This window comes from Conger conger, chromosome 12, assembly GCF_963514075.1.
Source record: "Conger conger chromosome 12, fConCon1.1, whole genome shotgun sequence".
Taxonomy (NCBI): Eukaryota; Metazoa; Chordata; class Actinopteri; order Anguilliformes; family Congridae; genus Conger; species Conger conger.
Window position 1 is genome coordinate 15,196,080 of NC_083771.1, and position 21,951 is coordinate 15,218,030.

The following is a 21,951-nucleotide window of genomic DNA, read 5'->3' on the forward strand; positions in this document are numbered from 1 at the left end:
TAAAGCAATTTGCTTTGTCAGTATGTCAAACTTCAAATCCAATTTGTACCATGCATTCAAAACCTGAAAATATATAAATGTTAGCGGTGATGGATTAGTCGAAATGACAAAAACTGGTCGCATATTTGTAGTTTGGAGTTGTTCTCACATTTATGAAGGTGTATACCGGATGAAGACTCAAGAAACAAGGGCCAATTCTAACAGGAAGGGACCTGCAATATAGAAGAGGATGGTTTCGACCCATCGACCTCTGGGTTATGGGCGCAGCACGCTTCCGCTGCGCCACTCTGCTATATTCTTCAGAATACCAGGAGATTGTAGCAATCCATCATCCTCTGAATGATGGGGATATGGGGTTAGTTTGCGATCTGTAAACAAATTTGCTTTGTTAGTATGTCAAACTTCACATCCAATTTGTAACACGCACTCAAAACCAGAAAATATATAAATGCCAGCGGTGATGGATTAGTCGAAATGACGGAAACAGGCCACATATTTGTAGTTTGGAGTTGTTCTCACATTTATAAGGTGAAAACCTTTTGAAGAATGAGGAAACAAAGGCCAGTTCTAACAGGAAGGGGCCTGCAATATAGCAGAGGATGGTTTCGATCCATCGACCTCTGGGTTATGGGCCCAGCACGCTTCCGCTGCGCCACTCTGCTATATTCTTCAGAATGCCAGGAGATTGTAGCAATCCATCATCCTCTGAATGATGGGGATATGGGGTTAGTTTGCGATCTGTAAACAAATTTGCTTTGTTAGTATGTCAAACTTCACATCCAATTTGTAACACGCACTCAAAACCAGAAAATATATAAATGTTAGCGGTGATGGATTAGTTGAAATGACGGAAACAGGCCACATATATGTAGTTTGGAGTTGTTCTCACATTTATAAAGGTGAATACCTAATGAAGACTCAGGAAACAAGGGCCAATTCTAACAGGAAGGGACCGGCAATATAGCAGAGGATGGTTTCGATCCATCGACCTCTGGGTTAAGGGCGCAGCACGCTTCCGCTGCGCCACTCTGCTCCTGCGTTTCCAATGCTGCATTTCAGTCATCCTACATGTAGTGGGAAAATTTTGTAAAACTGTTGATGTCTTAAATTATTTATTTTTCTGATATAGCATTAACCTAAAAGTCCCATGCAAGTTTTTATCACATTTTCTTCATTCTTTGCCACAGGGACTGCTTATTGGCTACATTTCAGTTACGCTACTCCTCAAAAGAAGATGAAAAAAAGAAACAATGACGTGCTTTACATTTTTTGATTAATATGACAACAACTTAGAAATTAGTGCTATTACTTCTTCCATTCTTTTCCCCTGGGTGTGATTAATTTCCTTTTAAGAGACATAAAGCACACTGGGCAAATAAAAGTGTAATGCACCCCAGACGGGACTCGAACCCACAATCCCTGGCTTAGGAGGCCAGTGCCTTATCCATTAGGCCACTGGGGCACCGAAGCGGGCGACTTTTTATCCTCACAAGAAAAAGTGATGAAGCAATGCTGTCTAAACAAACTGTCCCTTACCAAGTGTTTGGATGCACCAAAATGGTGGATCCATCATATATTTCAAGGTGATTAAACAAAGCTAAATGCTTAGGTGGGCCAGGAGATTGTAGCAATCCATCATCCTCTGAATGATGGGGATATGGGGTTAGTTTGCGATCTGTAAACAAATTTGCTTTGTTAGTATGTCAAACTTCACATCCAATTTGTAACACGCACTCAAAACCAGAAAATATATAAATGTCAGCGGTGATGGATTAGTCAAAATGACGGAAACAGGCCACATATATGTAGTTTGGAGTTGTTCTCACATTTAGAAGGTGAAAACCTGTTGAAGAATGAGGAAACAAAGGCCAGTTCTAAGAGGAAGGGGCCTGCAATACAGCAGAGGATGGTTTCAATCCATCGACCTCTGGGTTATGGGCCCAGCACGCTTCCGCTGCGGCACTCTGCTATATTCTTCCGAATGCCAGGAGATTGTAGCAATCCATCGTCCTCTGAATTATGGGGCTATGGGGCTGGTTTGCTATCTGTAAAGCAATTTGCTTTGTCAGTATGTCAAACTTCAAATCCAATTTGTACCATGCATTCAAAACCAGAAAATATATAAATGTTAGCGGTGATGGATTAGTCGAAATGACAAAAACAGGCCACATATATGTAGTTTGGAGTTGTTCTCACATTTATAAAGGTGAATACCTGATGAAAACCCAGGAAACAAGGGCCAATTCTAACAGGAAGGGACCTGCAATATAGCAGAGGATGGTTTCGATCCATCGACCTCTGGGTTATGGGCGCAGCACGCTTCCGCTGCGCCACTCTGCTCCTGTGGTTCCAATGCTGCATTTCAGTCATCCAACATGTAGTGGGAAAATTTTGTAAAACTGTTGATGTCTTTAATTATTTATTTTTCTGATATAGCATTAACCTAAAAGTCCCATGCAAGTTTTTATCACATTTTCTTCATTCTTTGCCACAGGGACTGCTTATTGGCTACATTTCAGTTACGCTACTCCTCAAAAGAAGATGAAAAAAAGAAACAATGACATGCTTTACATTTTTTGATTAATATGACAACAACTTAGAAATTAGTGCTATTACTTCTTCCATTCTTTTCCCCTGGGTGTGATTAATTTCCTTTTAAGAGACATAAAGCACACTGGGCAAATAAAAGTGTAATGCACCCCAGACGGGACTCGAACCCACAATCCCTGGCTTAGGAGGCCAGTGCCTTATCCATTAGGCCACTGGGGCACCGAAGTGGGCGACTTTTTATCCTCACAAGAAAAAGTGATGAAGCAATGCTGTCTAAACAAACTGTCCCTTACCAAGTGTTTGGATGCACCAAAATGGTGGATCCATCAAATATTTCAAGGTGATTAAACAAAGCTAAATGCTTAGGTGGGCCAGGAGATTGTAGCAATCCATCATCCTCTGAATGATGGGGATATGGGGTTAGTTTGCGATCTGTAAACAAATTTGCTTTGTTAGTATGTCAAACTTCACATCCAATTTGTAACACGCACTCAAAACCAGAAAATATATAAATGTTAGCGGTGATGGATTAGTCGAAATGACGGAAACAGGCCACATATATGTAGTTTGGAGTTGTTCACACATTTAGAAGGTGAAAACCTGTTGAAGAATGAGGAAACAAAGGCCAGTTCTAATAGGAAGGGGCCTGCAATATAGCAGAGGATGGTTTCGAGCCATCGACCTCTGGGTTATGGGCCCAGCACGCTTCCGCTGCGCCACTCTGCTATATTCTTCCGAATGCCAGGAGATTGTAGCAATCCATCGTGCTCTGAATTATGGGGCTATGGGGCTGGTTTGCTATCTGTAAAGCAATTTGCTTTGAGTATGTCAAACTTCAAATCCAATTTGTACCATGCATTCAAAACCAGAAAATATATAAATGTTAGCGGTGATGGATTAGTCGAAATGACAAAAACAGGCCACATATATGTAGTTTGGAGTTGTTCTCACATTTATAAAGGTGAATACCTGATGAAAACTCAGGAAACAAGGGCCAATTCTAACAGGAAGGGACCGGCAATATAGCAGAGGATGGTTTCGATCCATCGACCTCTGGGTTATGGGCGCAGCACGCTTCCGCTGCGCCACTCTGCTCCTGCGGTTCTAATGCTGCATTTCAGTCATCCAACATGTAGTGGGAAAATTTTGTAAAACTGTTGATGTCTTTAATTATTTATTTTTCTGATATAGCATTAACCTAAAAGTCCCATGCAAGTTTTTATCACATTTTCTTCATTCTTTGCCACAGGGACTGCTTATTGGCTACATTTCAGTTACGCTACTCCTCAAAAGAAGATGAAAAAAAGAAACAATGACGTGCTTTACATTTTTTGATTAATATGACAACAACTTAGAAATGAGTGCTATTACTTCTTCCATTCTTTTCCCCTGGGTGTGATTAATTTCCTTTTAAGAGACATAAAGCACACTGGGCAAATAAAAGTGTAATGCACCCCAGACGGGACTCGAACCCACAATCCCTGGCTTAGGAGGCCAGTGCCTTATCCATTAGGCCACTGGGGCACCGAAGCGGGCGACTTTTTATCCTCACAAGAAAAAGTGATGAAGCAATGCTGTCTAAACAAACTGTCCCTTACCAAGTGTTTGGATGCACCAAAATGGTGGATCCATCAAATATTTCAAGGTGATTAAACAAAGCTAAATGCTTAGGTGGGCCAGGAGATTGTAGCAATCCATCATCCTCTGAATGATGGGGATATGGGGTTAGTTTGCGATCTGTAAACAAATTTGCTTTGTTAGTATGTCAAACTTCACATCCAATTTGTAACACGCACTCAAAACCAGAAAATATATAAATGTTAGCGGTGATGGATTAGTCGAAATGACGGAAACAGGCCACATATATGTAGTTTGGAGTTGTTCACACATTTAGAAGGTGAAAACCTGTTGAAGAATGAGGAAACAAAGGCCAGTTCTAATAGGAAGGGGCCTGCAATATAGCAGAGGATGGTTTCGAGCCATCGACCTCTGGGTTATGGGCCCAGCACGCTTCCGCTGCGCCACTCTGCTATATTCTTCCGAATGCCAGGAGATTGTAGCAATCCATCGTGCTCTGAATTATGGGGCTATGGGGCTGGTTTGCTATCTGTAAAGCAATTTGCTTTGAGTATGTCAAACTTCAAATCCAATTTGTACCATGCATTCAAAACCAGAAAATATATAAATGTTAGCGGTGATGGATTAGTCGAAATGACAAAAACAGGCCACATATATGTAGTTTGGAGTTGTTCTCACATTTATAAAGGTGAATACCTGATGAAGACTCAGGAAACAAGGGCCAATTCTAACAGGAAGGGACTGGCAATATAGCAGAGGATGGTTTCGATCCATCGACCTCTGGGTTATGGGCCCAGCACGCTTCCGCTGCGCCACTCTGCTCCTGCGGTTCCCATGCTGCATTTCAGTCATCCTACATGTAGTGGGACAATTTTGTAAAACTGTTGATGTCTTAAATTATTTATTTTTCTGATATAGCATTAACCTAAAAGTCCCATGCAAGTTTTTATCACATTTTCTTCATTCTTTGCCACAGGGACTGCTTATTGGCTACATTTCAGTTACGCTACTACTCAAAAGAAGATGAAAAAAAGAAACAATGACATGCTTTACATTTTTTGATTAATATGACAACAACTTAGAAATGAGTGCTATTACTTCTTCCATTCTTTTCCCCTGGGTGTGATTAATTTCCTTTTCAGAGACATAAAGCACACTGGGCAAATAAAAGTGTAATGCACCCCAGACGGGACTCGAACCCACAATCCCTGGCTTAGGAGGCCAGTGCCTTATCCATTAGGCCACTGGGGCACCGAAGCGGGCGACTTTTTATCCTCACAAGAAAAAGTGATGAAGCAATGCTGTCTAAACAAACTGTCCCTTACCAAGTGTTTGGATGCACCAAAATGGTGGATCCATCAAATATTTCAAGGTGATTAAACAAAGCTAAATGCTTAGGTGGGCCAGGAGATTGTAGCAATCCATCATCCTCTGAATGATGGGGATATGGGGTTAGTTTGCGATCTGTAAACAAATTTGCTTTGTTAGTATGTCAAACTTCACATCCAATTTGTAACACGCACTCAAAACCAGAAAATATATAAATGTTAGCGGTGATGGATTAGTCGAAATGACGGAAACAGGCCACATATATGTAGTTTGGAGTTGTTCACACATTTAGAAGGTGAAAACCTGTTGAAGAATGAGGAAACAAAGGCCAGTTCTAATAGGAAGGGGCCTGCAATATAGCAGAGGATGGTTTCGAGCCATCGACCTCTGGGTTATGGGCCCAGCACGCTTCCGCTGCGCCACTCTGCTATATTCTTCTGAATGCCAGGAGATTGTAGCAATCCATCGTGCTCTGAATTATGGGGCTATGGGGCTGGTTTGCTATCTGTAAAGCAATTTGCTTTGAGTATGTCAAACTTCAAATCCAATTTGTACCATGCATTCAAAACCAGAAAATATATAAATGTTTGCGGTGATGGATTAGTCGAAATGACAAAAACAGGCCACATATATGTAGTTTGGAGTTGTTCTCACATTTATAAAGGTGAATACCTGATGAAGACTCAGGAAACAAGGGCCAATTCTAACAGGAAGGGACCGGCAATATAGCAGAGGATGGTTTCGATCCATCGACCTCTGGGTTATGGGCCCAGCACGCTTCCGCTGCGCCACTCTGCTCCTGCAGTTCCAATGCTGCATTTCAGTCATCCTACATGTAGTGGGAAAATTTTGTAAAACTGTTGATGTCTTAAATTATTTATTTTTCTGATATAGCATTAACCTAAAAGTCCCATGCAAGTTTTTATCACATTTTCTTCATTCTTTGCCACAGGGACTGCTTATTGGCTATATTTCAGTTACGCTACTCCTCAAAAGAAGATGAAAAAAAGAAACAATGACATGCTTTACATTTTTTGATTAATATGACAACAACTTAGAAATGAGTGCTATTACTTCTTCCATTCTTTTCCCCTGGGTGTGATTAATTTCCTTTTAAGAGACATAAAGCACACTGGGCAAATAAAAGTGTAATGCACCCCAGACGGGACTCGAACCCACAATCCCTGGCTTAGGAGGCCAGTGCCTTATCCATTAGGCCACTGGGGCACCGAAGCGGGCGACTTTTTATCCTCACAAGAAAAAGTGATGAAGCAATGCTGTCTAAACAAACTGTCCCTTACCAAGTGTTTGGATGCACCAAAATGGTGGATCCATCAAATATTTCAAGGTGATTAAACAAAGCTAAATGCTTAGGTGGACCAGGAGATTGTAGCAATCCATCATCCTCTGAATGATGGGGATATGGGGTTAGTTTGCGATCTGTAAAGAAATTTGCTTTGTTAGTATGTCAAACTTCACATCCAATTTGTAACACGCACTCAAAACCAGAAAATATATAAATGTTAGCGGTGATGGATTAGTCGAAATGACGGAAACAGGCCACATATATGTAGTTTGGAGTTGTTCACACATTTAGAAGGTGAAAACCTGTTGAAGAATGAGGAAACAAAGGCCAGTTCTAATAGGAAGGGGCCTGCAATATAGCAGAGGATGGTTTCGAGCCATCGACCTCTGGGTTATGGGCCCAGCACGCTTCCGCTGCGCCACTCTGCTATATTCTTCCGAATGCCAGGAGATTGTAGCAATCCATCGTGCTCTGAATTATGGGGCTATGGGGCTGGTTTGCTATCTGTAAAGCAATTTGCTTTGTCAGTATGTCAAACTTCAAATCCAATTTGTACCATGCATTCAAAACCAGAAAATATATAAATGTTAGCGGTGATGGATTTGTCGAAATGACAAAAACTGGTCGCATATATGTAGTGTAGGGGTCCTCGCACGGGACTCCAAATTATGTAGGGTCCTCGCACGGGCCGCCAAATAACGCAGGGATTTTACTCTCTACGAAACCGGGGCGCCAGTTAAACGTTGTGTAGCAGTATAACTGCAAAAAGTAATCAGTCTCATAAAATTACTATTATCAGAAATATCTAACCACAAATTTAGTATTTTAATTAATAATTAAAATAACCAATTTTAATGATTAAACATACCGATAACCTGAAGGTTGGAAGTTCTCCGAAAGACTGCTTTAACTCGGCTCTCATGTCTATGCGATTCCAAAACGGACACCGGGGTTTAATAAAATATATTTATTAAACAAACATACAAACACATAACAGATAAACTAACGGGAAGTTAGTAAGGAAATTTAGTTGGGTATGTGTGTGCGTGTGTGTGGCGCGCGCAAGCGCGCATGTCGCTAGAGTTCTGGGTGTGGTAATGAGTTAGAGTTAGCTGTGAGAAGGGACTACTTGCGTAGTTTTACTCTATATATGCGCAAAAGACGGCGAATCAATTCACGTACATATATATGTAGCTAACCAAACACATTACAATGGTTGGATGGTAAATATTGAAACACAGATTCACAAAAACAGTTAAGACTAAACTAAACACTGGCTATGCCTGAATGTTTGTTTTCTTACTGAGTCCATACGCTTTGCTGGATCCAAAAGACATGCTGTCCTTGTAGAAGCGGCGATGGTGCTGTGAATGGTGTCTGGGAGAGATGCGCAGGCTGGGGTGTTCCCGTCTTAGCGTCTTAGCAGCGTTGTCGTCTGATCCGCTGGTCCTTTTCCAGGTGTAAAAGTTCGTTGCTGTTTCGTTGTTGAGCTTTATTGGGGTAAACTGATGTAGCGTTCCGCGTACAAGAATTTCCACTCACTATAGGCCACGTAGTTACCGCGAGGTAACTGGGTGTGTCCGTAGGCCTGGTAGTGCGCTGTGCAGCATTCAGCCTCTGTCCGAGTCTCGGAGCAGATGAGCTGAAGCGACTGGCCAAAAGGGGTGCGTCGAAGAGAAGAAGCAGAAGAACAGAAGAAGCAGAAGAGCCAGAAGAGAGATCCCAAGAACGTGTCTTGCTCTTATACGGGACCGTTTATTGCTCCCGCCATTACGGGATTGGCTGAACCAAGTTAGACGTCATTCGTGGTGGACGTCGCAGAATTCTCCTGTGGGAATGTGGAAGTTGTAGTCCCTACAGTAGTTTGGAGTTGTTCTCACATTTATGAAGGTGAATACCTGATGAAGACTCAAGAAACAAGGGCCAATTCTAACAGGAAGGGACCTGCAATATAGCAGAGGATGGTTTCGATCCATCAACCTCTGGGTTATGGGCCCAGCACACTTCCGCTGCGCCACTCTGCTATACTCTTCAGAATGCCAGGAGATTGTAGCAATCCATCCTCCTCTGAATTATGGGGCTATGGGGCTGGTTTGCTATCTGTAAAGCAATTTGCTTTGTCAGTATGTCAAACTTCAAATCCAATTTGTACCATGCATTCAAAACCAGAAAATATATAAATGTTAGCGGTGATGGATTAGTCGAAATGACAAAAACAGGCCACATATATGTAGTTGTTCTCACATTTACGAAGGTGAATACCTGATGAAGACTCAGGAAACAAGGGCGAATTCTAACAGCAAGGGACCTGCGATATAGCAGAGGATGGTTTCGATCCATCGACCTCTGGGTTATGGGCCCAGCACGCTTCCGCTGCGCCACTCTGCTCCTGCGGTTCCGATGCTGCATTTCAGTCATCCTACATGTAGTGGGAAAATTTTGTAAAACTGTTGATGTCTTAAATTATTTATTTTTCTGATATAGCATTAACCTAAAAGTCCCATGCAAGTTTTTATCACATTTTCTTCATTCTTTGCCACAGGCACTGCTTATTGGCTACATTTCAGTTACGCTACTCCTCAAAAGAAGATGAAAAAAAGAAACAATGACATGCTTTACATTTTTTGATTAATATGACAACAACTTAGAAATTAGTGCTATTACTTCTTCCATTCTTTTCCCCTGGGTGTGATTAATTTCCTTTTAAGAGACATAAAGCACACTGGGCAAATAAAAGTGTAATGCACCCCAGACGGGACTCGAACCCACAATCCCTGGCTTAGGAGGCCAGTGCCTTATCCATTAAGCCACTGGGGCAACGAAGCGGGCGACTTTTTATCCTCACAAGAAAAAGTGATGAAGCAATGCTGTCTAAACAAACTGTCCCTTACCAAGTGTTTGGATGCACCAAAATGTTGGATCCATCATATATTTCAAGGTGATTAAACAAAGCTAAATGCTTAGGTGGGCCAGGAGTTTGTAGCAATCCATCATCCTCTGAATGATGGGGATATGGGGTTAGTTTGCGATCTGTAAACAAATTTGCTTTGTTAGTATGTCAAACTTCACATCCAATTTGTAACACGCACTCAAAACCAGAAAATATATAAATGTTAGCGGTGACGGATTAGTCGAAATTACGGAAACAGGCCACATATATGTAGTTTGGAGTTGTTCTCACATTTAGGAAGGTGAAAACCTGTTGAAGACTCAGGAAACAAAGGCCAGTTCTAAGCGGAAGGGGCCTGCAATATAGCAGGGGATGGTTTCAATCCACCGGCCTCTGGGTTATGGGCCCAGCACGCTTCCGCTGCGCCAGTCTGCTATATTCTTCAGAAAGCCAGGAGATTGTAGCAATCCATCCTCGTCTGAATTATGGGGCTATGGGGCTGGTTTCCTATCTGTAAAGCAATTTGCTTTGTCAGTATGTCAAACTTCAAATCCAATTTGTACCATGCATTCAAAACCAGAAAATATATAAATGTTAGCGGTGATGGATTAGTCGAAATGACAAAAACTAGCCGCGTTATATGTAGTTTGGAGTTGTTCTCACATTTATAAAGGTGAATATCTGATGAAGACTCAGGAAACAAGGGCCAATTCTAACAGGAATGGACCTGCAATATAGCAGAGGATGGTTTCGATCCATCGACCTCTGGGTTATGGGCCCAGCACGCTTCCGCTGCGCCACTCTGCTCCTGCGGTTCCCAAGCTGCATTTCAGTCATCCTACATGTAGTGGGAAAATTTTGTAAAACTGTTGATGTCTTAAATTATTTATTTTTCTGATATAGCATTAACCTAAAAGTCCCATGCAAGTTTTTATCACATTTTCTTCATTCTTTGCCACAGGGACTGCTTATTGGCTACATTTCAGTTACGCTACTCCTCAAAAGAAGATGAAAAAAAGAAACAATGACATGCTTTACATTTTTTGATTAATATGACAACAACTTAGAAATTAGTGCTATTACTTCTTCCATTCTTTTCCCCTGGGTGTGATTAATTTCCTTTTAAGAGACATAAAGCACACTGGGCAAATAAAAGTGTAATGCACCCCAGACGGGACTCGAACCCACAATCCCTGGCTTAGGAGGCCAGTGCCTTATCCATTAGGCCACTGGGGCAACGAAGCGGGCGACTTTTTATCCTCCCAAGAAAAAGTGATGAAGCAATGCTGTCTAAACAAACTGTCCCTTACCAAGTGTTTGGATGCACCAAAATGGTGGATCCATCTTATATTTCAAGGTGATTAAACAAAGCTAAATGCTTAGGTGGGCCAGGAGATTGTAGCAATCCATCATCCTCTGAATGATGGGGATATGGGGTTAGTTTGGGATCTGTAAACAAATTTGCTTTGTTAGTATGTCAAACTTCACATCCAATTTGTAACACGCACTCAAAACCAGAAAATATATAAATGTTAGCGGTGACGGATTAGTCGAAATGACGGAAACAGGCCACATATATGTAGTTTGGAGTTGTTCTCACATTTAGGAAGGCGAAAACCTGTTGAAGACTCAGGAAACAAAGGCCAGTTCTAAGCGGAAGGGGCCTGCAACATAGCAGGGGAGGGTTTCAATCCATCGACCTCTGGGTTATGGGCCCAGCACGCTTCCGCTGCGCCACTCTGCTATATTCTTCAGAAAGCCAGGAGATTGTAGCAATCCATCCTCCTCTGAATTATGGGGCTATGGGGCTGGTTTGCTATCTGTAAAGCAATTGGCTTTGTCAGTATGTCAAACTTCAAATCCAATTTGTACCATGCATTCAAAACCAGAAAATATATAAATGTTAGCGGTGATGGATTAGTCGAAATGACAAAAACTGGCCGCATATATGTAGTTTGGAGTTGTTCTCACATTTATAAAGGTGAATACCTGATGAAGACTCAGTAAACAAGGGCCAATTCTAACAGGAAGGGACCTGCAATATAGCAGAGAAGGGTTTCGATCCATCGACCTCTAGATAATGGGCCCAGCACGCTTCCGCTGCGCCACTCTGCTCCTGGGGTTCCAATGCTGCATTTCAGTCATCCTACATGTAGTGGGAAAATTTTGTAAAACTGTTGATGTCTTAAATTATTTATTTTTCTGATATAGCGTTAACCTAAAAGTCCCATGGAAGTTTTTATCACATTTTCTTCATTCTTTGCCACAGGGACTGCTTATTGGCTACATTTCAGTTACGCTACTCCTCAAAAGAAGATGAAAAAAAGAAACAATGACATGCTTTACATTTTTTGATTAATATGACAACAACTTAGAAATGAGTGCTATTACTTCTTCCATTATTTTCCCCTGGGTGTGATTAATTTCCTTTTAAGAGACATAAAGCACACTGGGCAAATAAAAGTGTAATGCACCCCAGACGAGACTCAAACCCACAATCCCTGGCTTAGGAGGCCAGTGCCTTATCCATTAGGCCACTGGGGCACCGAAGCGGGCGACTTTTTATCCTCACAAGAAAAAGTGATAAAGCAATGCTGTCTAAACAAACTGTCCCTTACCAAGTGTTTGGATGCACCAAAATGGTGGATCCATCATATATTTCAAGGTGATTAAACAAAGCTAAATGCTTAGGTGGGCCAGGAGATTGTAGCAATCCATCATCCTCTGAATGATGGGGATATGGGGTTAGTTTGCGATCTGTAAACAAATTTGCTTTAGTATGTCAAACTTCACATCCAATTTGTAACACGCACTCAAAACCAGAAAATATATAAATGTTAACGGTGATGGATTAGTCGAAATGACGGAAACAGGCCACATATATGTAGTTTGGAGTTGTTCTCACATTTAGGAAGGTGAAAACCTGTTGAAGACTCAGGAAACAAGGGCCAATTCTAACAGGAATGGACCTGCAATATGGCAGAGGATGGTTTCGATCCATCGACCTCTGGGTTATGGGCCCAGCAGACTTCCGCTGCGCCACTCTACTCCAGCGGTTCTCATGCTGCATTTCAGTCATCCTACATGTAGTGGGAAAATTTTGTAAAACTGTTGATGTCTTAAATTATTTATTTTTCTGATATAGCGTTAACCTAAAAGTCCCATGGAAGTTTTTATCACATTTTCTTCATTCTTTGCCACAGGGACTGCTTATTGGCTACATTTCAGTTACGCTACTCCTCAAAAGAAGATGAAAAAAAGAAACAATGACATGCTTTACATTTTTTGATTAATATGACAACAACTTAGAAATTAGTGCTATTACTTCTTCCATTCTTTTCCCCTGGGTGTGATTAATTTCCTTTTAAGAGACATAAAGCACACTGGGCAAATAAAAGTGTAATGCACCCCAGACGGGACTCGAACCCACAATCCCTGGCTTAGGAGGCCAGTACCTTATCCATTAGGCCACTGGGGCACCGAAGCGGGCGGTTTTTATCCTCACAAGAAAAAGTGATGAAGCAATGCTGTCTAAACAAACTGTCCCTTACCAAGTGTTTGGATGCACCAAAATGGTGGATCCATCATATATTTCAAGGTGATTAAACAAAGCTAAATGCTTAGGTGGGCCAGGAGATTGTAGCAATCCATCATCCTCTGAATGATGGGGATATGGGGTTAGTTTGCGATCTGTAAACAAATTTGCTTTGTTAGTATGTCAAACTTCACATCCAATTTGAAACACGCACTCAAAACCAGAAAATATATAAATGGTAGCGGTGCTGGATTAGTCGAAATGATGGAAACAGGCCGCATGTATGTAGTTTGGAGTTGTTCTCACATTTAGGAAGGTGAAAACCTGTTGAAGACTCAGGAAACAAAGGCCAGTTCTAAGAGGAAGGGGCCTGCAATTTAGCAGAGGATGGTTTCGATCCATCGACCTCTGGGTTATGGGCCCAGCAGGCTTCCGCTGCGCCGCTCTGCTATATTCTTCAGCATGCCAGGAGATTGTAGCAATCCATCCTCCTCTGAATTATGGGGCTATGGGGCTGGTTTGCTATCTGTAAAGCAATTTGCTTTGTCAGTATGTCAAACTTCAAATCCAATTTGTACCATGCATTCAAAACCAGAAAATATATAAATGTTAGCGGTGATGGATTAGTCGAAATGACAAAAACAGGCCACATATATGTAGTTTGGAGTTGTTCTCACATTTATAAAGGTGAATACCAGATGAAGAATCAGGAAACAAGGGCCAATTCTAACAGGAAGGGACCTGCAATATAGCAGAGGATGGATTCGATCCATCGACCTCTGGGTTATGGGCCTAGCATGCTTCCGCTGCGCCACTCTGCTCCTGCGGTTCCAGTGCTGCATTTCAGTCATCCTACATGTAGTGGGAAAATTTTGTAAAACTGTTGATGTCTTAAATTATTTATTTTTCTGATATAGCGTTAACCTAAAAGTCCCATGGAAGTTTTTATCACATTTTCTTCATTCTTTGCCACAGGGACTGCTTATTGGCTACATTTCAGTTACGCTACTCCTCAAAAGAAGATGAAAAAAAGAAACAATGACATGCTTTACATTTTTTGATTAATATGACAACAACTTAGAAATGAGTGCTATTACTTCTTCCATTATTTTCCCCTGGGTGTGATTAATTTCCTTTTAAGAGACATAAAGCACACTGGGCAAATAAAAGTGTAATGCACCCCAGACGAGACTCGAACCCACAATCCCTGGCTTAGGAGGCCAGTGCCTTATCCATTAGGCCACTGGGGCACCGAAGCGGGCGACTTTTTATCCTCACAAGAAAAAGTGATAAAGCAATGCTGTCTAAACAAACTGTCCCTTACCAAGTGTTTGGATGCACCAAAATGGTGGATCCATCATATATTTCAAGGTGATTAAACAAAGCTAAATGCTTAGGTGGGCCAGGAGATTGTAGCAATCCATCATCCTCTGAATGATGGGGATATGGGGTTAGTTTGCGATCTGTAAACAAATTTGCTTTAGTATGTCAAACTTCACATCCAATTTGTAACACGCACTCAAAACCAGAAAATATATAAATGTTAACGGTGATGGATTAGTCGAAATGACGGAAACAGGCCACATATATGTAGTTTGGAGTTGTTCTCACATTTAGGAAGGTGAAAACCTGTTGAAGACTCAGGAAACAAGGGCCAATTCTAACAGGAATGGACCTGCAATATGGCAGAGGATGGTTTCGATCCATCGACCTCTGGGTTATGGGCCCAGCAGACTTCCGCTGCGCCACTCTACTCCAGCGGTTCTCATGCTGCATTTCAGTCATCCTACATGTAGTGGGAAAATTTTGTAAAACTGTTGATGTCTTAAATTATTTATTTTTCTGATATAGCGTTAACCTAAAAGTCCCATGGAAGTTTTTATCACATTTTCTTCATTCTTTGCCACAGGGACTGCTTATTGGCTACATTTCAGTTACGCTACTCCTCAAAAGAAGATGAAAAAAAGAAACAATGACATGCTTTACATTTTTTGATTAATATGACAACAACTTAGAAATTAGTGCTATTACTTCTTCCATTCTTTTCCCCTGGGTGTGATTAATTTCCTTTTAAGAGACATAAAGCCCACTGGGCAAATAAAAGTGTAATGCACCCCAGACGGGACTCGAACCCACAATCCCTGGCTTAGGAGGCCAGTACCTTATCCATTAGGCCACTGGGGCACCGAAGCGGGCGGTTTTTATCCTCACAAGAAAAAGTGATGAAGCAATGCTGTCTAAACAAACTGTCCCTTACCAAGTGTTTGGATGCACCAAAATGGTGGATCCATCATATATTTCAAGGTGATTAAACAAAGCTAAATGCTTAGGTGGGCCAGGAGATTGTAGCAATCCATCATCCTCTGAATGATGGGGATATGGGGTTAGTTTGCGATCTGTAAACAAATTTGCTTTGTTAGTATGTCAAACTTCACATCCAATTTGAAACACGCACTCAAAACCAGAAAATATATAAATGTTAGCGGTGCTGGATTAGTCGAAATGATGGAAACAGGCCGCATGTATGTAGTTTGGAGTTGTTCTCACATTTAGGAAGGTGAAAACCTGTTGAAGACTCAGGAAACAAAGGCCAGTTCTAAGAGGAAGGGGCCTGCAATTTAGCAGAGGATGGTTTCGATCCATCGACCTCTGGGTTATGGGCCCAGCAGGCTTCCGCTGCGCCGCTCTGCTATATTCTTCAGCATGCCAGGAGATTGTAGCAATCCATCCTCCTCTGAATTATGGGGCTATGGGGCTGGTTTGCTATCTGTAAAGCAATTTGCTTTGTCAGTATGTCAAACTTCAAATCCAATTTGTACCATGCATTCAAAACCAGAAAATATATAAATGTTAGCGGTGATGGATTAGTCGAAATGACAAAAACAGGCCACATATATGTAGTTTGGAGTTGTTCTCACATTTATAAAGGTGAATACCAGATGAAGAATCAGGAAACAAGGGCCAATTCTAACAGGAAGGGACCTGCAATATAGCAGAGGATGGATTCGATCCATCGACCTCTGGGTTATGGGCCTAGCATGCTTCCGCTGCGCCACTCTGCTCCTGCGGTTCCAGTGCTGCATTTCAGTCATCCTACATGTAGTGGGAAAATTTTGTAAAACTGTTGATGTCTTAAATTATTTATTTTTCTGATATAGCATTAACCTAAAAGTCCCATGCAAGTTTTTATCACATTTTCTTCATTCTTTGCCACAGGGACTGCTTATTGGCTACATTTCAGTTACGCTACTCCTCAAAAGAAGATGAAAAAAAGAAACAATGACATGCTTTACATTTTTTGATTAATATGACAACAACTTAGAAATTAGTGCTATTACTTCTTCCATTCTTTTCCCCTGGGTGTGATTAATTTCCTTTTAAGAGACATAAAGCACACTGGGCAAATAAAAGTGTAATGCACCCCAGACGGGACTCGAACCCACAATCCCTGGCTTAGAGGGCCAGTGCCTTATCCATTAGGCCACTGGGGCACCGAAGCGGGCAACTTTTTATCCTCACAAGAAAAAGTGATGAAGCAATGCTGTCTAAACAAACTGTCCCTTACCAAGTGTTTGGATGCACCAAAATGGTGGATCCATCAAATATTTCAAGGTGATTAAACAAAGCTAAATGCTTAGGTGGGCCAGGAGATTGTAGCAATCCATCATCCTCTGAATGATGGGGATATGGGGTTAGTTTGCGATCTGTAAACAAATTTGCTTTAGTATGTCAAACTTCACATCCAATTTGTAACACGCACTCAAAACCAGAAAATATATAAATGTTAGCGGTGATGGATTAGTCGAAATGACGGAAACAGGCCACATATATGTAGTTTGGAGTTGTTCTCACATTTAGGAAGGTGAAAACCTGTTGAAGACTCAGGAAACAAAGGCCAGTTCTAACAGGAAGGGACCTGCAATATAGCAGAGGATGGTTTCGATCCATCGAACTCTGGGTTATGGGCCCAGCAGACTTCCGCTGCGCCACTCTGCTCCTGCGGTTCTCATGCTGCATTTCAGTCATCCTACATGTAGTGGGAAAATTTTGTAAAACTGTTGATGTCTTAAATTATTTATTTTTCTGATATAGCGTTAACCTAAAAGTCCCATGGAAGTTTTTATCACATTTTCTTCATTCTTTGCCACAGGGACTGCTTATTGGCTACATTTCAGTTACGCTACTCCTCAAAAGAAGATGAAAAAAAGAAACAATGACATGCTTTACATTTTTTGATTAATATGACAACAACTTAGAAATTAGTGCTATTACTTCTTCCATTCTTTTCCCCTGGGTGTGATTAATTTCCTTTTAAGAGACATAAAGCACACTGGGCAAATAAAAGTGTAATGCACCCCAGACGGGACTCGAACCCACAATCCCTGGCTTAGGAGGCCAGTGCCTTATCCATTAGGCCACTGGGGCACCGAAGCGGGCGGTTTTTATCCTCACAAGAAAAAGTGATGAAGCAATGCTGTCTAAACAAACTGTCCCTTACCAAGTGTTTGGATGCACCAAAATGGTGGATCCATCATATATTTCAAGGTGATTAAACAAAGCTAAATGCTTAGGTGGGCCAGGAGATTGTAGCAATCCATCATCCTCTGAATGATGGGGATATGGGGTTAGTTTGCGATCTGTAAACAAATTTGCTTTGTTAGTATGTCAAACTTCACATCCAATTTGAAACACGCACTCAAAACCAGAAAATATATAAATGTTAGCGGTGCTGGATTAGTCGAAATGATGGAAACAGGCCGCATGTATGTAGTTTGGAGTTGTTCTCACATTTAGGAAGGTGAAAACCTATTGAAGACTCAGGAAACAAAGGCCAGTTCTAAGAGGAAGGGGCCTGCAATTTAGCAGAGGATGGTTTCGATCCATCGACCTCTGGGTTATGGGCCCAGCAGGCTTCCGCTGCGCCGCTCTGCTATATTCTTCAGCATGCCAGGAGATTGTAGCAATCCATCCTCCTCTGAATTATGGGGCTATGGGGCTGGTTTGCTATCTGTAAAGCAATTTGCTTTGTCAGTATGTCAAACTTCAAATCCAATTTGTACCATGCATTCAAAACCAGAAAATATATAAATGTTAGCGGTGATGGATTAGTCGAAATGACAAAAACTGGTCGCATATATGTAGTTTGGAGTTGTTCTCACATTTATGAAGGTGAATACCTGATGAAGACTCAAGAAACAAGGGCCAATTCTAACAGGAAGGGACCTGCAATATAGCAGAGGATGGTTTCGATCCATCGACCTCTGGGTTATGGGCCCAGCACGCTTCCGCTGCGCCACTCTGCTCCTGCGGTTCCAATGCTGCATTTCAGTCATCCTACATGTAGTGGGAAAATTTTGTAAAAATGTTGATGTCTTAAATTATTTATTTTTCTGATATAGCATTAACCTAAAAGTCCCATGCAAGTTTTTATCACATTTTCTTCATTCTTTGCCACAGGGACTGCTTATTGGCTACATTTCAGTTACGCTACTCCTCAAAAGAAGATGAAAAAAAGAAACAATGACATGCTTTACATTTTTTGATTAATATGACAACAACTTAGAAATTAGTGCTATTACTTCTTCCATTCTTTTCCCCTGGGTGTGATTAATTTCCTTTTAAGAGACATAAAGCACAATGGGCAAATAAAAGTGTAATGCACCCCAGACGGGACTCGAACCCACAATCCCTGGCTTAGGAGGCCAGTGCCTTATCCATTAGGCCACTGGGGCACCGAAGCGGGCGACTTTTTATCCTCACAAGAAAAAGTGATGAAGCAATGCTGTCTAAACAAACTGTCCCTTACCAAGTGTTTGGATGCACCAAAATGGTGGATCCATCAAATATTTCAAGGTGATTAAACAAAGCTAAATGCTTAGGTGGGCCTGGAGATTGTAGCAATCCATCATCCTCTGAATGATGGGGATATGGGGTTAGTTTGCGATCTGTAAACAAATTTGCTTTGTTAGTATGTCAAACTTAACATCCAATTTGTAACACGCACTCAAAACCAGAAAATATATAAATGTTAGCGGTGATGGATTAGTCGAAATGACGGAAACAGGCCACATATATGTAGTTTGGAGTTGTTCTCACATTTAGGAAGGTGAAAACCTGTTGAAGACTCAGGAAACAAAGGCCAGTTTTAAGAGGAAGGGGCCTGCAATATAGCAGAGGATGGTTTCGATCCATCGACCTCTGGGTTATGGGCCCAGCACGCTTCCGCTGCGCCACTCTGCTATATTCTTCCGAGTGCCAGGAGATTGTAGCAATCCATCGTCCTCTGAATTATGGGGCTATGGGGCTGGTTTGCTATCTGTAAAGCAATTTGCTTTGAGTATGTCAAACTTCAAATCCAATTTGTACCATGCATTCAAAACCAGAAAATATATAAATGTTAGCGGTGATGGATTAGTCGAAATGACAAAAACAGGCCACATATATGTAGTTTGGAGTTGTTCTCACATTTAGGAAGGTGAAAACCTGTTGAAGACTCAGGAAACAAAGGCCAGTTCTAAGAGGAAGGGGCCTGCAATATAGCAGAGGATGGTTTCGATCCATCGACCTCTGGGTTATGGGCCCAGCACGCTTCCGCTGCGCCACTCTGCTATATTCTTCAGAACGCCAGGAGATTGTAGCAATCCATCCTCCTCTGAATTATGGGGCTCTGGGGCTGGTTTGCTATCTGTAAAGCAATTTGCTTTGTCAGTATGTCAAACTTCAAATCCAATTTGTACCATGCATTCAAAACCAGAAAATATATAAATGTTAGCGGTGATGGATTAGTCGAAATGACGGAAACAGGCCACATATATGTAGTTTGGAGTTGTTCTCACATTTAGAAGGTGAAAACCTGTTGAAGAATGAGGAAACAAAGGCCAGTTCTAACAGGAAGGGGCCTGCAATATAGCAAAGGATGGTTTCGATCCATCGACCTCTGGGTTATGGGTCAAGCACGCTTCCACTGCGCCACTCTGCTATATTCTTCAGAATGCCAGGAGATTGTAGCAATCCATCATCCTCTGAATGATGGGGATATGGGGTTAGTTTGCGATCTGTAAACAAATTTGCTTTGTTAGTATGTCAAACTTCACATCCAATTTGTAACACGCACTCAAAACCAGAAAATATATAAATGTCAGCGGTGATGGATTAGTCGAAATGACGGAAACAGGCCACATATATGTAGTTTGGAGTTGTTCTCACATTTAGGAAGGTGAAAACCTGTTGAAGACTCAGGAAACAAAGGCCAGTTCTAAGAGGAAGGGGCCTGCAATATAGCAGAGGATGGTTTCGATCCATCGACCTCTGGGTTATGGGCCCAGCACGCTTCCGCTGCGCCACTCTGCTATATTCTTCAGAACGCCAGGAGATTGTAGCAATCCATCCTCCTCTGAATTATGGGGCTCTGGGGCTGGTTTGCTATCTGTAAAGCAATTTGCTTTGTCAGTATGTCAAACTTCAAATCCAATTTGTACCATGCATTCAAAACCAGAAAACATATGAATGTTAGCGGTGATGGATTAGTCGAAATGACAAAAATAGGCCACATATATGTAGTTTGGAGTTGTTCTCACATTTATAAAGGTGAATACCTGATGAAGACTCAAGAAACAAGGGCCAATTCTAACAGGAAGGGACCTGCAATATAGCAGAGGACTGTTTCGATCCATCGACCTCTGGGTTATGGGCCCAGTACGCTTCCGCTGCGCCACTCTGCTATATTCTTCAGAATGCCAGGAGATTGTAGCAATCCATCATCCTCTGAATGATGGGGATATGGGGTTAGTTTGCGATCTGTAAACAAATTTGCTTTGTTAGTATGTCAAACTTCACATCCAATTTGTAACACGCACTCAAAACCAGAAAATATATAAATGTCAGCGGTGATGGATTAGTCGAAATGACGGAAACAGGCCACATATTTGTAGTTTGGAGTTGTTCTCACATTTATAAGGTGAAAACCTGTTGAAGAATGAGGAAACAAAGGCCAGTTCTAACAGGAAGGGGCCTGCAATATAGCAGAGGATGGTTTCGATCCATCGACCTCTGGGTTATGGGCCCAGCACGCTTCCGCTGCGCCACTCAGCTATATTCATCCGAATGCCAGGAGATTGTAGCAATCCATCGTCCTCTGAATTATGGGGCTATGGGGCTGGTTTGCTATCTGTAAAGCAATTTGCTTTGAGTATGTCAAACTTCAAATCCAATTTGTACCATGCATTCAAAACCAGAAAACATATAAATGTTAGCGGTGATGCATTAGTCGAAATGACAAAAATAGGCCACATATATGTAGTTTGGAGTTGTTCTCACATTTATAAAGGTGAATACCTGATGAAGACTCAAGAAACAAGGGCCAATTCTAACAGGAAGGGACCTGCAATATAGCAGAGGACTGTTTCGATCCGTCGGCCTCTGAGTTATGGGCCCAGCACGCTACCGCTGCGCCACTCTGCTCCTGCGGTTCCAAAGCTGCATTTCAGTCATCCTACATGTAGTGGGAAAATTTTGTAAAACTGTTGATGTCTTAAATTATTTATTTTTCTGATATAGCATTAACCTAAAAGTCCCATGCAAGTTTTTAACACATTTTCTTCATTCTTTGCCACAGGGACTGCTTATTGGCTACATTTCAGTTACGCTACTCCTCAAAAGAAGATGAAAAAAAGAAACAATGACATGCTTTACATTTTTTGATTAATATGACAACAACTTAGAAATTAGTGCTATTACTTCTTCCATTCTTTTCCCCTGGGTGTG

At 41.6% G+C, this 21,951-nt stretch overlaps 22 non-coding genes across 22 annotated transcripts; all 22 read right to left on the reverse strand.

Moving 5' to 3' along the window:
- Nucleotides 1-590: 590 nt before the first annotated feature.
- Nucleotides 591-662, reverse strand: trnam-cau (transfer RNA methionine (anticodon CAU)). Its single transcript has one exon. It is a non-coding gene; the product is annotated as a tRNA-Met (tRNA).
- Nucleotides 663-1,389: 727 nt separating this feature from the next.
- On the reverse strand, nucleotides 1,390-1,462 carry trnar-ccu (transfer RNA arginine (anticodon CCU)). Its single transcript has one exon. It is a non-coding gene; the product is annotated as a tRNA-Arg (tRNA).
- Nucleotides 1,463-2,696: 1,234 nt separating this feature from the next.
- Nucleotides 2,697-2,769, reverse strand: trnar-ccu (transfer RNA arginine (anticodon CCU)). The gene has a single exon. It is a non-coding gene; the product is annotated as a tRNA-Arg (tRNA).
- A 1,232-nt stretch (nucleotides 2,770-4,001) lies between these two features.
- trnar-ccu (transfer RNA arginine (anticodon CCU)) lies at nucleotides 4,002-4,074 on the reverse strand. Its single transcript has one exon. It is a non-coding gene; the product is annotated as a tRNA-Arg (tRNA).
- An 804-nt stretch (nucleotides 4,075-4,878) lies between these two features.
- On the reverse strand, nucleotides 4,879-4,950 carry trnam-cau (transfer RNA methionine (anticodon CAU)). Its single transcript has one exon. It is a non-coding gene; the product is annotated as a tRNA-Met (tRNA).
- Nucleotides 4,951-5,306: 356 nt separating this feature from the next.
- Nucleotides 5,307-5,379, reverse strand: trnar-ccu (transfer RNA arginine (anticodon CCU)). The gene has a single exon. It is a non-coding gene; the product is annotated as a tRNA-Arg (tRNA).
- Nucleotides 5,380-6,183: 804 nt separating this feature from the next.
- On the reverse strand, nucleotides 6,184-6,255 carry trnam-cau (transfer RNA methionine (anticodon CAU)). The gene has a single exon. It is a non-coding gene; the product is annotated as a tRNA-Met (tRNA).
- A 356-nt stretch (nucleotides 6,256-6,611) lies between these two features.
- On the reverse strand, nucleotides 6,612-6,684 carry trnar-ccu (transfer RNA arginine (anticodon CCU)). The gene has a single exon. It is a non-coding gene; the product is annotated as a tRNA-Arg (tRNA).
- A 2,395-nt stretch (nucleotides 6,685-9,079) lies between these two features.
- On the reverse strand, nucleotides 9,080-9,151 carry trnam-cau (transfer RNA methionine (anticodon CAU)). Its single transcript has one exon. It is a non-coding gene; the product is annotated as a tRNA-Met (tRNA).
- A 356-nt stretch (nucleotides 9,152-9,507) lies between these two features.
- Nucleotides 9,508-9,580, reverse strand: trnar-ccu (transfer RNA arginine (anticodon CCU)). Its single transcript has one exon. It is a non-coding gene; the product is annotated as a tRNA-Arg (tRNA).
- Nucleotides 9,581-10,388: 808 nt separating this feature from the next.
- On the reverse strand, nucleotides 10,389-10,460 carry trnam-cau (transfer RNA methionine (anticodon CAU)). The gene has a single exon. It is a non-coding gene; the product is annotated as a tRNA-Met (tRNA).
- A 356-nt stretch (nucleotides 10,461-10,816) lies between these two features.
- Nucleotides 10,817-10,889, reverse strand: trnar-ccu (transfer RNA arginine (anticodon CCU)). Its single transcript has one exon. It is a non-coding gene; the product is annotated as a tRNA-Arg (tRNA).
- A 2,169-nt stretch (nucleotides 10,890-13,058) lies between these two features.
- On the reverse strand, nucleotides 13,059-13,131 carry trnar-ccu (transfer RNA arginine (anticodon CCU)). Its single transcript has one exon. It is a non-coding gene; the product is annotated as a tRNA-Arg (tRNA).
- Nucleotides 13,132-14,365: 1,234 nt separating this feature from the next.
- trnar-ccu (transfer RNA arginine (anticodon CCU)) lies at nucleotides 14,366-14,438 on the reverse strand. The gene has a single exon. It is a non-coding gene; the product is annotated as a tRNA-Arg (tRNA).
- An 861-nt stretch (nucleotides 14,439-15,299) lies between these two features.
- Nucleotides 15,300-15,372, reverse strand: trnar-ccu (transfer RNA arginine (anticodon CCU)). Its single transcript has one exon. It is a non-coding gene; the product is annotated as a tRNA-Arg (tRNA).
- A 1,234-nt stretch (nucleotides 15,373-16,606) lies between these two features.
- Nucleotides 16,607-16,679, reverse strand: trnar-ucu (transfer RNA arginine (anticodon UCU)). Its single transcript has one exon. It is a non-coding gene; the product is annotated as a tRNA-Arg (tRNA).
- Nucleotides 16,680-17,540: 861 nt separating this feature from the next.
- Nucleotides 17,541-17,613, reverse strand: trnar-ccu (transfer RNA arginine (anticodon CCU)). Its single transcript has one exon. It is a non-coding gene; the product is annotated as a tRNA-Arg (tRNA).
- An 806-nt stretch (nucleotides 17,614-18,419) lies between these two features.
- Nucleotides 18,420-18,491, reverse strand: trnam-cau (transfer RNA methionine (anticodon CAU)). Its single transcript has one exon. It is a non-coding gene; the product is annotated as a tRNA-Met (tRNA).
- A 356-nt stretch (nucleotides 18,492-18,847) lies between these two features.
- Nucleotides 18,848-18,920, reverse strand: trnar-ccu (transfer RNA arginine (anticodon CCU)). The gene has a single exon. It is a non-coding gene; the product is annotated as a tRNA-Arg (tRNA).
- A 436-nt stretch (nucleotides 18,921-19,356) lies between these two features.
- Nucleotides 19,357-19,428, reverse strand: trnam-cau (transfer RNA methionine (anticodon CAU)). Its single transcript has one exon. It is a non-coding gene; the product is annotated as a tRNA-Met (tRNA).
- Nucleotides 19,429-19,725: 297 nt separating this feature from the next.
- trnam-cau (transfer RNA methionine (anticodon CAU)) lies at nucleotides 19,726-19,797 on the reverse strand. The gene has a single exon. It is a non-coding gene; the product is annotated as a tRNA-Met (tRNA).
- A 669-nt stretch (nucleotides 19,798-20,466) lies between these two features.
- Nucleotides 20,467-20,538, reverse strand: trnam-cau (transfer RNA methionine (anticodon CAU)). The gene has a single exon. It is a non-coding gene; the product is annotated as a tRNA-Met (tRNA).
- Nucleotides 20,539-21,951: the final 1,413 nt, after the last annotated feature.